This window comes from Protopterus annectens, chromosome 8.part0, assembly GCF_019279795.1.
Source record: "Protopterus annectens isolate FY-2018-M chromosome 8.part0, PAN1.0, whole genome shotgun sequence".
Taxonomy (NCBI): domain Eukaryota; kingdom Metazoa; phylum Chordata; order Ceratodontiformes; family Protopteridae; genus Protopterus; species Protopterus annectens.
The window spans coordinates 253,844,343-253,856,438 of NC_056741.1; the positions used below are offsets into that span (position 1 = coordinate 253,844,343).

At 41.5% G+C, this 12,096-nt stretch overlaps 1 protein-coding gene across 1 annotated transcript in view; it reads right to left on the reverse strand.

Annotated features, from left to right (window-relative positions):
- The window catches only part of SLC39A1 (solute carrier family 39 member 1), a 373,077-nt gene that overhangs the window by 154,240 nt on the left and 206,741 nt on the right, over positions 1–12,096 (reverse strand). The window lies entirely within an intron of this gene.

Genomic DNA, 12,096 nt, shown 5'->3' on the forward strand with positions numbered 1-12,096 from the left:
AAACTGCTATATCACTCATATAAAAGGTATCAAGAGGACTTCACTTATTCTATTTCACGTTTGTTTACAGGTGGTAGTACAGCAATCACAACTGGCCATTTGTGGGTACTGCCCAGGAAAACTTTCAAAACAATGAGCGTTCTGCTTCTTGTGTGTCTTTTCTGATGTCCAGACACTAACAATATGCTTTCAACTCAGAAAACAGGATCTAGGATAACGCTTGATTTTTGTTATACATCTCTCTAAAAGGACCATTGCTCCTGAAGTTACTCAATAACACGTTCACTCACCTACCACTTGTAACAAAGCATCACTCCTGTTACACACATACCCAAGACTGAAGGGGTCTACTTCTAAATCCTGACTCCCAGAAGATCGACTGTCACAATCCCGAGACCACAACCACGAAACCTCGAACATCATCTGTGTATCAATGGAGCTATTTACTGTAGTGATTTAAGAATTAACAGAAGTAAGGAAGGCATTGCAGGAAATAAAGAGAAAGTCACTTTAGCTGATAGTTACTGATGTCTTCAAATACATACAGCACATTAGAGAAGGTGTTACTGATATCTGAAAGATTTGAAAAGGTCTCTGGTCTGAATTTCTAAAGGAAGAAAAATGATCCTAGGATAAGTGAAGGAAAGAAAGTGGGAGGAGTTGGAGAAATAAGAGAGACCATATATATCTCATATATTTGGGGCTAGTGCTAGAGCTCAAGGTATGAGCCACAGTTCTGTAGGATCTAAAAGTAGTAAAAGTAAAAGAAGATTAAATAGTGTACATTCACACTGCTATGTAGGGTAAATGCAGTAAGGATGATAACAGACCCCATAATTGTGTATATTATAAGAAAATTCCTGGTAGAGGACTTCAGAAATGTTGCAAGAGTTTCATAAAGGGCTAGAAAATGGGTAGGAGGAAGAGGGGGGAAGTAAGATATCAAACAAGAAACTGGCAAGGGAGAAAGAGATCTGGGGACTGCGGCATGTGCCAAAATATGTACTAACGTACCACATTGCACAATGCATCTTAGGAGGGGGGAGGGAGAATGAGGGTGAAGGAATGGGCCTGGGAGGATGGGATAAGTTCTGGCACAAAAATTAAGTGGCAATGGAGAGATGAGTTTACATGAAGTGGGGGTATCAGAGAAGTAACCAATTATGGGGCAAAGATAGATGGAGAAAAGTACTAGGAAAGATAATGTGGGACTGATGTAGGAATTGCAGGTGAACAACAGAAGAAAAGATGCTGAAAAGCACACAGAAAGAGGGATCCAAAATAAAATCCATGGCAAAGTTGGAGGAACTGTATGGTCTACCAAAATGCAAATGTTGGATTTCTATCAGAATAAAAGAAAAATAGGAAGAGGAGGCAAGATAAATGTGCAGGTAGGGAAGTATAACAGAGAAACGAGAGACGTACTCCATGGGGATAAGAGCATAGAGATGTAGGAAAATCTGCAAACAACTTAGAGAGAAAGAGGAGAAAAACAGTTACGGGAAATGCTGGAAGCATGGAGGCAAGAGGACAGATGGGACCTAACAGGAGCAGTAGTAAGAGGTAGTGAAGGCATTGAGGGAGTGGGGCTGTGTGAGTTATACAACTGCTAGGACTTAAACCCAAGATTACTCCACAAATGATTCTTAACATGAAACAGAATGGTTAAGGACTAGAAGAAAAACATTTACAAACTTGGAAATGGGAGGGGTTGGAGCAAGGATGACATACATGTTCTGGGAATACAGCCAGAAAAAAAAATTATGGGGACAGCAAAAAAGTGTATGGAAAGAAGTGCAAAGGCATTTGGAAGTTTTGCATATGGGGCATAAGAGGAAAATTACATGTGTGAAAAAATGGAAGGGGTATTTAAGAGTACTCACAATGGAGATTAAAAGGATAGATGACAGAAATTGGAAAAACAGTGAAAGAATATGAGAAGGGGAAGTCCACTGAAAGTTCATTGAGCTGGTTAGCAATGATTTTAGGAGTGTGCCATTTTGCTTCTTCTCCCTTCATTTTCTTCCTCCTTTTTCTTTGGTGTTTTAAGTTTCTGAGCTTCTTCTGTTTTGCATTCACTGTTTAGGCATGAAAGAACTGAAGATACTTGGTAGAGTACAGCCGATGCCTGTTAAGAATGTTTGAGGACTGCAATTACAGTTTTAGAAATTGTGAAAACTGGAAGTACAAATGTGCAAATGTATATAAACTGTGAGAATCCAATATCCCAGACCATCCGCCAGCTCTGAGGTGTACAGATTATGGAGTTAGTATATGAAAGTAGCAGGGGTGGGTGTAGGGAGTACCATTGCAAAACTTGCCTGAAGTTTAATGACGAGTTTCCAAATTCACACTTATTCTGTTAGAATTGTAGCTTATTTTTCAGATGTCAGGACTTGAGTTAATGGGTCTGTTACCTCTTCTAGCGAGCTGTATATATTTAAATGCAAGAACCAGTGACATCCCAGTGAAGGTTTGTTTCTAAAGTAGCTCTGTATACTTATTTTTATTGCCTCCATTTGCAAGTCTTACAAGTTTTTGCAGTCACTGCCACATCAGAATTAATTTGGAGAGGGTATTCTTCAGTTGGGTCTACTTCTAAAACCCGACTCCCAGAAGATCATTGCATCCCTGCCTTGTCTTTCTTTATATCCTCACTTCCTTTGAGATTCCCTCCATTCATTCAAATCTCTAGTTCCAGATATTCGTAAATTGCTTACATTCATCTAACAAATTTTCCATTTATTCTGGTGTTTTAATGTACTCCACAAGAACTGCCAACATATCATGAAAAATACCTTCGGCAGGTCAAAGACTGCCATCCCTCATTCGCCCTTGCTTCCTTTCCTCTTCTCCTGTTATGAATTCTATCAGATCCCACCAGATTTCATACAATGTTCTGTTCTTGACAAAATCATTTTGCCCCAGTGCACTTTTTCCAGTAAAAATCTCATCTATACTGTAGGCCAGGACCCTTACAAGTACCTTGATGTCTTTAATCAGTGAAACTGGCCTGTAATCTCTTGCCTTAAAAATGGGAGGTCATGCCTGCTCAACCTGCTTGAGATTTTTGAAAGGGTTACTGAGGCCATCGAAAGCAGAGCATACAGTTCATTCTGCTTACCTAGGCCTTGCTAAGGTTTCCGACACTATACCCCATGCTAGGATCGACAAACTCAACTAAATATTAACTCATACGGAGTTCAGTGTTGTGGTAACCGACTGTCTGGCAGAACCCAAAAGGATGGGGGTATTCTCTCTAGACAGAAAAATGTCACTAGTGGTGTCCCAAAAGGCTCCGTTCTAGGTCACCTCCTTTTCCGTATATATTTCTGTGACATATAAGCTAAAATATCAAGGGACTTTGGCTAATAAAATTTGTTGGTAACTGCAAACTGGAAGAAGTCATCCAACCCCATTCTGACAGTCAGATACTCCAGCAAGGGCTGGACCAAACAAATGCTTGGTATACTAATCATTGGCTTACCCTTAACACCAAGAAACACAGCACAGTTTCCTTTGGCAAGTTTAACCATCACTAATGCTTACCATATAGATAGCACTCCACTAAATTCTGACACAGCCTTCAAAGACTTGAGTACATATGTTGATAACAGATTCTCCTTTGATCATCACGTCTCTGTGGTAGTGAGATCATCTTTCCAGCTTCCACAGCTTAATCTTCGTGACATTTCCTCAATGTCCACAGAAGTTATAGTCCCTCTTTATTCATACCTTACTTGGCTCATTATTGAATATAATGCACCTTTTGGGATAAGTCTCACCAAATACTTACACCAGCTTGACAGGATCTCAACATTTAATCATCAAAAACACTTAGGTCTCAGCCCCCTTAGTTACTATGATACATTAAAAGCTCTGTTGCTCTACTCAGAGTTGTACAGAATCCTGAGGGGTAATTTCTGCTTAGCTTTCCATGCTATGAATGACACTGCTCTCTTTGAATGCCTTCACCTAAACAGAACAAGTGGAAACCAAACATTCATTCTAAAGACCTAAACCTACACTATCACATTAACAAAACCTGATGGACTGACAGATACCCAACACAATGTATACCCAGTTTCTGGAACAGGCTGCCTATCTATTAGAGTACTTCTCTAGCAAATTTTAAAACCAGTCTGCATGACTAAATGGGTGATAGCAAATTTTCACAAGGAATTTGTACAGAAAGTCTGCTTAATGAGGGCAATGATAGTTTCCTACTAGTACTGGGTGATGTGATTGAGTTTCTTGGTGGTCTCTTTTGGTCATAAGCTTAGTAAGAACCCAAAAACCTATGCAACCCCCCCCCCCCAAGCAGAAAAAAACATTTACTCACTTCATACTTTTTTCCCTCTGCAGCTGACTATAAGCTGCCCCAGCTCCTCTTCTCATTCTCCTAGTCTACTGTACCTGTAATAGCCTCATACTGGCACAGCAAGACCCAAGTTTCGGGCCCTTGAGGAAGTGGTGCAGCATCACACTGTATATAACAGTCTGTGCCCTAACTCCATTTTCCACATAACAGTTTTGGCTGCTGGGAGATGCATGCAATCTTCCACACATGCTCAACCTCCCAGTTGAGTGGCTCATTCTTCATGTACCACAGAGCTGGACAGGCCTGTGCCCAATGCAATGACCCTTTAGACTGCCTTCTTTCCTTATGGTGGGGGAGCCAACATCAGTTACTCCCGTGATCTGCCTGAGGTTCGTCCAGCACCTGTGCTGCTAATTAAACAAGTATCATCTAGGGTCCAGTAAGGACTTCATTTCTCTGTGCCACGAGGACTGCTCTCTTCATACTTCCTCATATTGTCCCAATCTTTTCCATCCTTTTAGGTTCTGCTGCTAGCACACTTCATATATCTTTTCTCCTCCCACCTCTTATTTGTAAAAGTCTGCTGGGTACCCAGCTGAGCTTATTACTTTCCTGCCTTTCATTCTCCTCACTGCTCTCCCTACTTCCATCTCACTGATGTTCACATTTACTCAGTTGTGATTGTACAGGCCTCTTCTTTGCCTTCCCCTTCCAACAACTACTGCCATCTAACTTTTTATGGGTAAGTAGGTCTTGGTAGTATCTTGTAAACACCTCTCTTACTCGTGTCATCATCGACCACACTTCCAACCTCACACCACCACCACCATCCTACACACACACACCGCAACTGGCCACCTACGTTTGGTTTCTTGTCTTTTCTTGCTGCACCCCCTCCCTAATCATCAACCAGTACTACATGTCCACCTCTGCTGCCTTTATACATTTAGTCTCCAGCTTTGCTCTTACTGACTTTCTCCCTCCTCATTAGGTCGCCCTTTTCTCCTTCTTTCCTTGTTTTTTTTTCCCATAATTCAAATATACATAACTGAGAGCCTTCTCCATTCTGCGTTCCTCCTGTATATACACCTTCCCAATTTCCTCCCTTGCTGCTGCCTTTATCCTATCCCACCACTATTCTCCTAAGTACGTGCTCCCTCCAAAGTGTATATTCTTGGAGCATCTCATCTATAAACTGCTTTAACATTCCTTGCCCCTTCTGATGTTTACATCTACAGATGGATCATCTCCACCCTGTTTCCTTCTCCTGATGTTTCCCTCCTTGCATTCTTAGGCTGAGTGCTGCATAATCTGACAGACATCTGACAACATTATTTACATATCTATCCCCCCTTCCCAACAATCTATCTAACCGACTGATCTACATTAAACAGTTTCGAGTGAATATGTATTCTCTCTTTTCTAACTTCCTTACTCACCGTAGGTCTATGGGGAACATGTCAAATTGGTGAAGTTAGTTTTGGACAATGTTGCCGAAACTAACTTCTCTGACAGTGGAATTTGCCTCTTTCTCAACTGTTGTGCAACCTTGGAGCTGATAAGTCAGGATGGGGGGGTGCCCACCACATAGGGGATGCAAGGCAGGGGTCTTGCTTCCCTTCCAAAACAAATTGTCCTATGTTCATGGAAGGTAGTTTCTGCAAGTAATTTTTGATTTTTTTTTTATTTACCTTTGGCAAGTCAACATGATTCTGGTCTATCCACCCAAGTCTTCATTTTTTGACAGATCCTCTTTCATACTAATTTAGTATTCCTTCTTAGGATATAGTCTGTCCTTGCCTTGCTGGGCACTGTTGTGCACTAAAATGATCCCCTATGATCTCTGCACCTGATATTGGATTCTGTTCCCATTTTTCAAGAAAAATGTTCCCCATGCTCCACATCTATCTTTGCATTCAAACCTGCCATATTATCCACCTACCCTTTCCAAATAATATTTTATGTAACTATCTGAAGCCCTCTTCTAAACTTTAGAAAGTACCTGCTTAACATCTTCCTTCTATCCGTCAATATTAACTTCGTTTCCTATAGCAATACTAGATCTGCTGTACAATCTTTCAATCTACGGTGTATTCTTCTCTCCTTACTGGGTTACACCCCACCACACACATTCAATATTCCAAGTAATAAATGTCAGACTCTCCCTAACATTCCCCATGACCAGTACTTGGTTACATCTCCAGATACCTTCATCAAACGTAGCCCATGGCTCTCTGGCTTCCTCCTATACTCAGTATCCTCTCCCCTGCACCACTGATCTGTGGATCCCACATCCTACCGAGAGTCTGTCTCCAGTGTGATGCCTGTTTTTCTCCTTCCTTTATGTCACCTGCTCTTCTCCTTTCACTTTCATTTAATTTACTTACGTGCAACTTTGCTGCCTTTGCCATCCTTTGTTCCACTGCTCTACTGTCCCTTCTCTTTATCCGCAGCAGACTTTCCCAACATGCCCTTGCATCCTTGTCTCCCTGATAACAGATGACCTATCTGTGACGTGATGGTCACAATCACTGTAATTCATACATTCCCTGCATGCACATCCCTTCACTTTAAGTTAATAGCCATGCTTCTTTTTGCTCATCCAACTCTGCATACACCCACATTCCATTTTCTCTTTTTGTTTTTATCTCTTTAGCTCCTGCCCCTACAGACCTTCTCTCTTTCCCTCATATTTGCTGCACCTTAGGTAGACATTTGTTGTCTATGGCTGCTCATGCCAAATGGCAACCTCTCAGCTTTGGTATGTGTTCTTTTGTTCCTCTCTCGACTATATTTGGTATACTTCTCTATATCAGATGTCTCCTGATCTTGGCTAGTTTATCGTCGGTTAGCTGCTCTCTGAAGATTCGCCCCACCCACCCACCCACTCATCCAGAGCTCCATGTTTATGCGGTCATCTTAAAGGCCTTCTATGCCATACCTCAAACTATTAAACATTTGTCATCTAATCACAAAGACAAATTTTTGCCAAATTAAATGCATGCTTATACCTTTTGCAATTATCAATAAATCTGAACTAAACTAAACTTTCAGAATACAATGCTGAAGGACTTACCTCACAAAATACGTTACTGCCGTTGGACAATCTGGTCATAAAAAGTGATCTTACTGTGAATGTGGGAAAACACTAAGTCTGAACTGTAAAGTCACTGCCACTGCTTATGAGGTGAAGTCCCACAAGTTGGCATGCTGCCATTTTCAGCTGAAATGTTAAGAAATAGTCAGATAACGGCCAATCATTTTAAAGGTACATAGTAAATACTTTTTCCATTTGTAGATGATTGCCATGAACAGAAAGTGTGTCCGTGGTCCAAGAATGAAAATGGACCTGCAGCTCTGGATGGTAACTAGAGGTGATGTGTTAAGAACTGATGAGCCACAATGGGAGGAGTAAGCGTGAAGATGATAATGGGTGTCGGGTGGCACGATGCCAGGGCACGTCTATGGGCTAGGCTTGTAAAGGCTCCAGGGCCATTAGCCTAGTACACACCTATGAACCTATGGGTCACATTCTTAATCATTCATTAAAAAAGACAAGGAGGACTGCTGGTTTTATTTCACAAACTTCAGTCGTCACTTGACATTCAATAACTAAGCACACCAGCTAGTGCCACTGTAAAGGGCTCCAATTGAAGTGACAGTAATAAACTGCAAAGGGAAACATTTTAAAACTTATTTTACTTCATACATAAATGAAGGCTCTGTGCACTTATCACAATGACAAAGACATCGGAAGTGGCCTATCACATGTAAGTTCTCAAGACTGATATCCCCTGGGGGAAGCTACAGTACATATCGCAGGCTGCTAAGGGGGTAGGATCTGCAGACTATCCCTTTCCTTAACATCTAACTCTCATCTCCACCAGGGCATGAATGGGCCAGACGGCTCATTCCCTTATATTTATTGACATTTGTTAACTGGGTTTGTCCAGCTGGGACAGGGACCCATTTTCAATGGAGACCCGAGAAGAAAAGCTCCAGTTACAGTTTATAATACATAAAAGTTCAGTTTACAGTACATAAAATTTCACTTTATAATACATAAAATTGCATTTTACAATACAAATACATAGAAATTCACCGTGTAAGATAAGAATATGAGTTAAGGAAAATCAGATCAGTAGATGTACGGTATACACAACAGTTATAAAACTTTTTTTTTTTTTTGTTATGGTACATGTTCAGCAAATACTACTGTCAGAACAATCTATAAATCCATAAAAGTTCTGAAGTGGTGGAGTACTGTGTATGTTAAGGAAGTAATATTTTAGGAACAGTACAATTGTGAGGTATTGGAGATGAGAATGCCTGTATAAGGTGGAAGGGGCAGCAGGAGGTAGATTAAGACGCTAAGGCAATAAGAAGAAAAAATTGGAAAAGATTAGGATAAAGGGTAGTAGAGGAGTTATGTAGGGTTATGACATGCACAAGTTTTGGTGTTAAGTAAGTGAAGTCTGAGTTCTTTTTTAAAGTGTACAGGGTGGGTAAGGGAGCTTATGTGTGTTGGAAGTTTATTCCAAGCTTTGGATACAGAGGATTTGTACAGTAGTTTACTGATAGTTTTCTTTGGTTGGTAAATGTCTAGGAGTTGCTGGTTTGAGGTGTGGAGTGTGTGAGTGGGAGTACAGGTGGATACTGATGAGGAGACAGCAGGGCAGGAGGATGGTTTGTGTAGTATGGAGTGAGTGATTTGAAATTGTGATAGAAGGAGCTGTTGTGGAAGTTCAAGCCACTGTAGAGAGTTGAGTGCATGGTAATGGTGTGAGTTTTAAGGGGAGTTTGTAACAAATCTTGCTATTTTGTGGTACGTTTGTTGGAGTCTGGCCAGGGTAGTGGACTGAATGTTAGTTAAGATTGGGGTGGCATAGAGAAGGGAGGGGAGAAGAAGAGCCTGTGCCAGGGAGAGTCTACCATTAGAAGTCAAGGATTTTTGGTTGCGATAAAGCAAACCCAATTTTTGGTGAATGTTTTTTATACTTTGAAGGATATGTAAGTTAAATTTAAGTTCATTGTTAATGATGGCAACTAGAAGCTTTGTGTGGGAGTCAGGTTGTATGGTGGTGTTATTGGAGGATGCGAAGACAAAGGTGGATTTAAGGTGAGAAAGAGAACAAGGGAGGAATAGCAGGAGTTTGTTTTTTAGGGTTTTAGGATGAGTAAATTATCAGACAGCCGCTTTTCAATGGACAGAAAAGTGTCTTGGGTAAGAGTGTGAAGGTCAGAGATATTGCTGGAAGTGCAGATAAGAGTTGAGTCATCGGCATATTAAAATTAGAGCAGACTGTTTGCAGGAAATATGAAGTTCATTAGTAAAAATGTTGAATAGGAGGGGACCACAGATGGAACCTTGGGGTGCCCCAGATGCCACTGGAAGGTAGGGTGAGCAGGAGAAGAGCCATCAGACAGATCGTTGTCTATGAGACAGGTAGCTAGAGAAAAAGGCTAGGGCGGAAGGAGTTAGACTGAGGTTACCAAGTTTAGACAGAAGTAAAGGATGAGAGAGTGTATCAAAGGCTTTGGAGAGGTCGAGGAAAAGACAGGATACGACGGGGTTGTTATCATGAGTCTCAGCTACAGTATGTGTAAATGATGGGAAGACTGCAGGGTGGAAGCCATGTTGAGTGGGTGTGAGAAGGTTCTGCTGGAGGACATAGTTTAGGAGCTGTGTATGTATACATTTTCCAAGTATTTTGGAGAGTTGAGAGAGGATGGCAATTGGTCGAAAGTTATGGGTCAGTTGAGTTCCCCCCTTTATGCAGAGGGATGGTGAAGAAGGATATCCAAATCTCTGGCACTGTTGTTTCCTGAACAGATCTGTTGATTAATAGGGATACTGGGTAGGCTATGGATTCCGCGGCTATTTTCAGGAAAGTGGGTGGGAAATTGTCCGAGGAGGGAGACGAGGTTTAAGCTTAAGTAGAAGTGATTTAATGTAGAAAGTCGGAACTGGTTGAAACCTAAACCAAAATCAGAACTGCCTGAAATCTAAACAAAAATCCTACATCCAGTATAATTACTACTCTTATCTCAAATTAGTCTTTGCAAACCTGCTACTATCAGGTGACATTCATCCCAACCCTGATCCAAACCACAGCTTCTCCCTTTCAGCTCATCCCTCTCACCCCTTAACCACCACCCCTAGTACTAACTCTAGTAATCTCTTCCACCACAAATCTTTCTTTTCTATCCATAAATATTCAAAGCATCATGAATAAAATTTCCCCATTCCATGCCTGGATCTCACTACACACTCCTGACATTCTCACCCTCTGAAAAAGCTGGCTTAAGTCCCACATATCGGAGTCAGAATTTCTTCCACCAAGCTATAACATCTTCCGGCAACATATACTTAAGAAAAAAGGTGGTGGGGTAGAAATCCTTTACTCCAATCAGCTCTCCCTTCACCCTCTGTCTACTACCCTTCCTGACTTCCACCCTGCTGAAGTTCTCATTGCTACCTGAAAACTAAATAACCACAAAAAATAGCAATTGTTTCCATTTACATCCCCCCCCCAGTAACAACATCCCTATCCTAGAGATCTTAATCTCCTGGATCTCTCAAACTCCCTCTTTATTTATTTTATTTAACATTTCTTAACTGGGAAAGTCCGATTTGGAACAAAGCCAATTTTCAGCAGAGGCCCGGGAAGAAATGCTCCAGATGCATGTCTTTGTAATGTGGGAGGAAACCGGAGCACCCGGAGGAAACCCACACAAATGCAGGTTGGACACAGACTCCGCACAGAAGGCACCCCAGCCGAAAATCGAACCGGAAAACTTCTTGCTGTGAGGCAACAACGCTACCACTGCACCACTGTGCCGTCTTACGAAACAATTACCTTGGGCGATGTCAACATTGACTGGAATGTCCTTAACACTGACTCCCCTAGCACTTCCATTAACCTCTATGGCTTCTCCCAGCTGATATCTACCCCTACTCGCCTGAATAAACACACCAACTCTGGCCCCATACTAGACTGGATCCTTACCTCCAACCCAAAGTCCTATTACAACCCCTCCTCCCTACCTGATTCCCTCAGTGACCATCATCCCATCTTCATAATTCGACACTCTCCCCAACTTCACAAAACCCAGCAATACAAAGACTGCCATAAGCTTTCAAACTTTAACCTAGACACACTCAACCACTCACTCTCTATGATAAATTGGTCCTTCCTCTATGATCTCTCACTCGAGGATGCTGTCCTGTCCTTCAACAGTATCTTTCTAGAAACATTTAACTCCCTTGCCCCCATCAGGAAAATAAGAATCAAATCCCACTTTGCCCCAAGTTAACAAAACAAACTTACCAACTTATGAATGAGAGAGACAGTGCATGGAAAAAAATAAAAAACTGCCACTGATTTTCAATCCTACAGAGAGCTTTGTAACCTTACTGAAAAAAGGGTCACCCTTGACAAAAAGAACTATTTCCAATTACCATTAAACAATCCTAACTCCAACCCCCAAAAATTCTGGCAATCAGTTAATAAGCTATTACATCCCGGAAGCCCCTCTTCACCTAATCCATGTCCAGATAGCTCCCCCACTGATACTGCTACCTTTCTTAACACCTTCTTTATTGACTGTCCACAATTTAACTAAAAATAACACCCCTAGCTACCCCCCCATCAACCCGCACAACTCCTTTCACTCTGAAACCCATCCCCACAGCATATATCAAGTCACTTCTTAATAAACTAAAAACTTACTCTCCATCTGCTGACAACCTACCTCCTCAATTCCTGAAACTT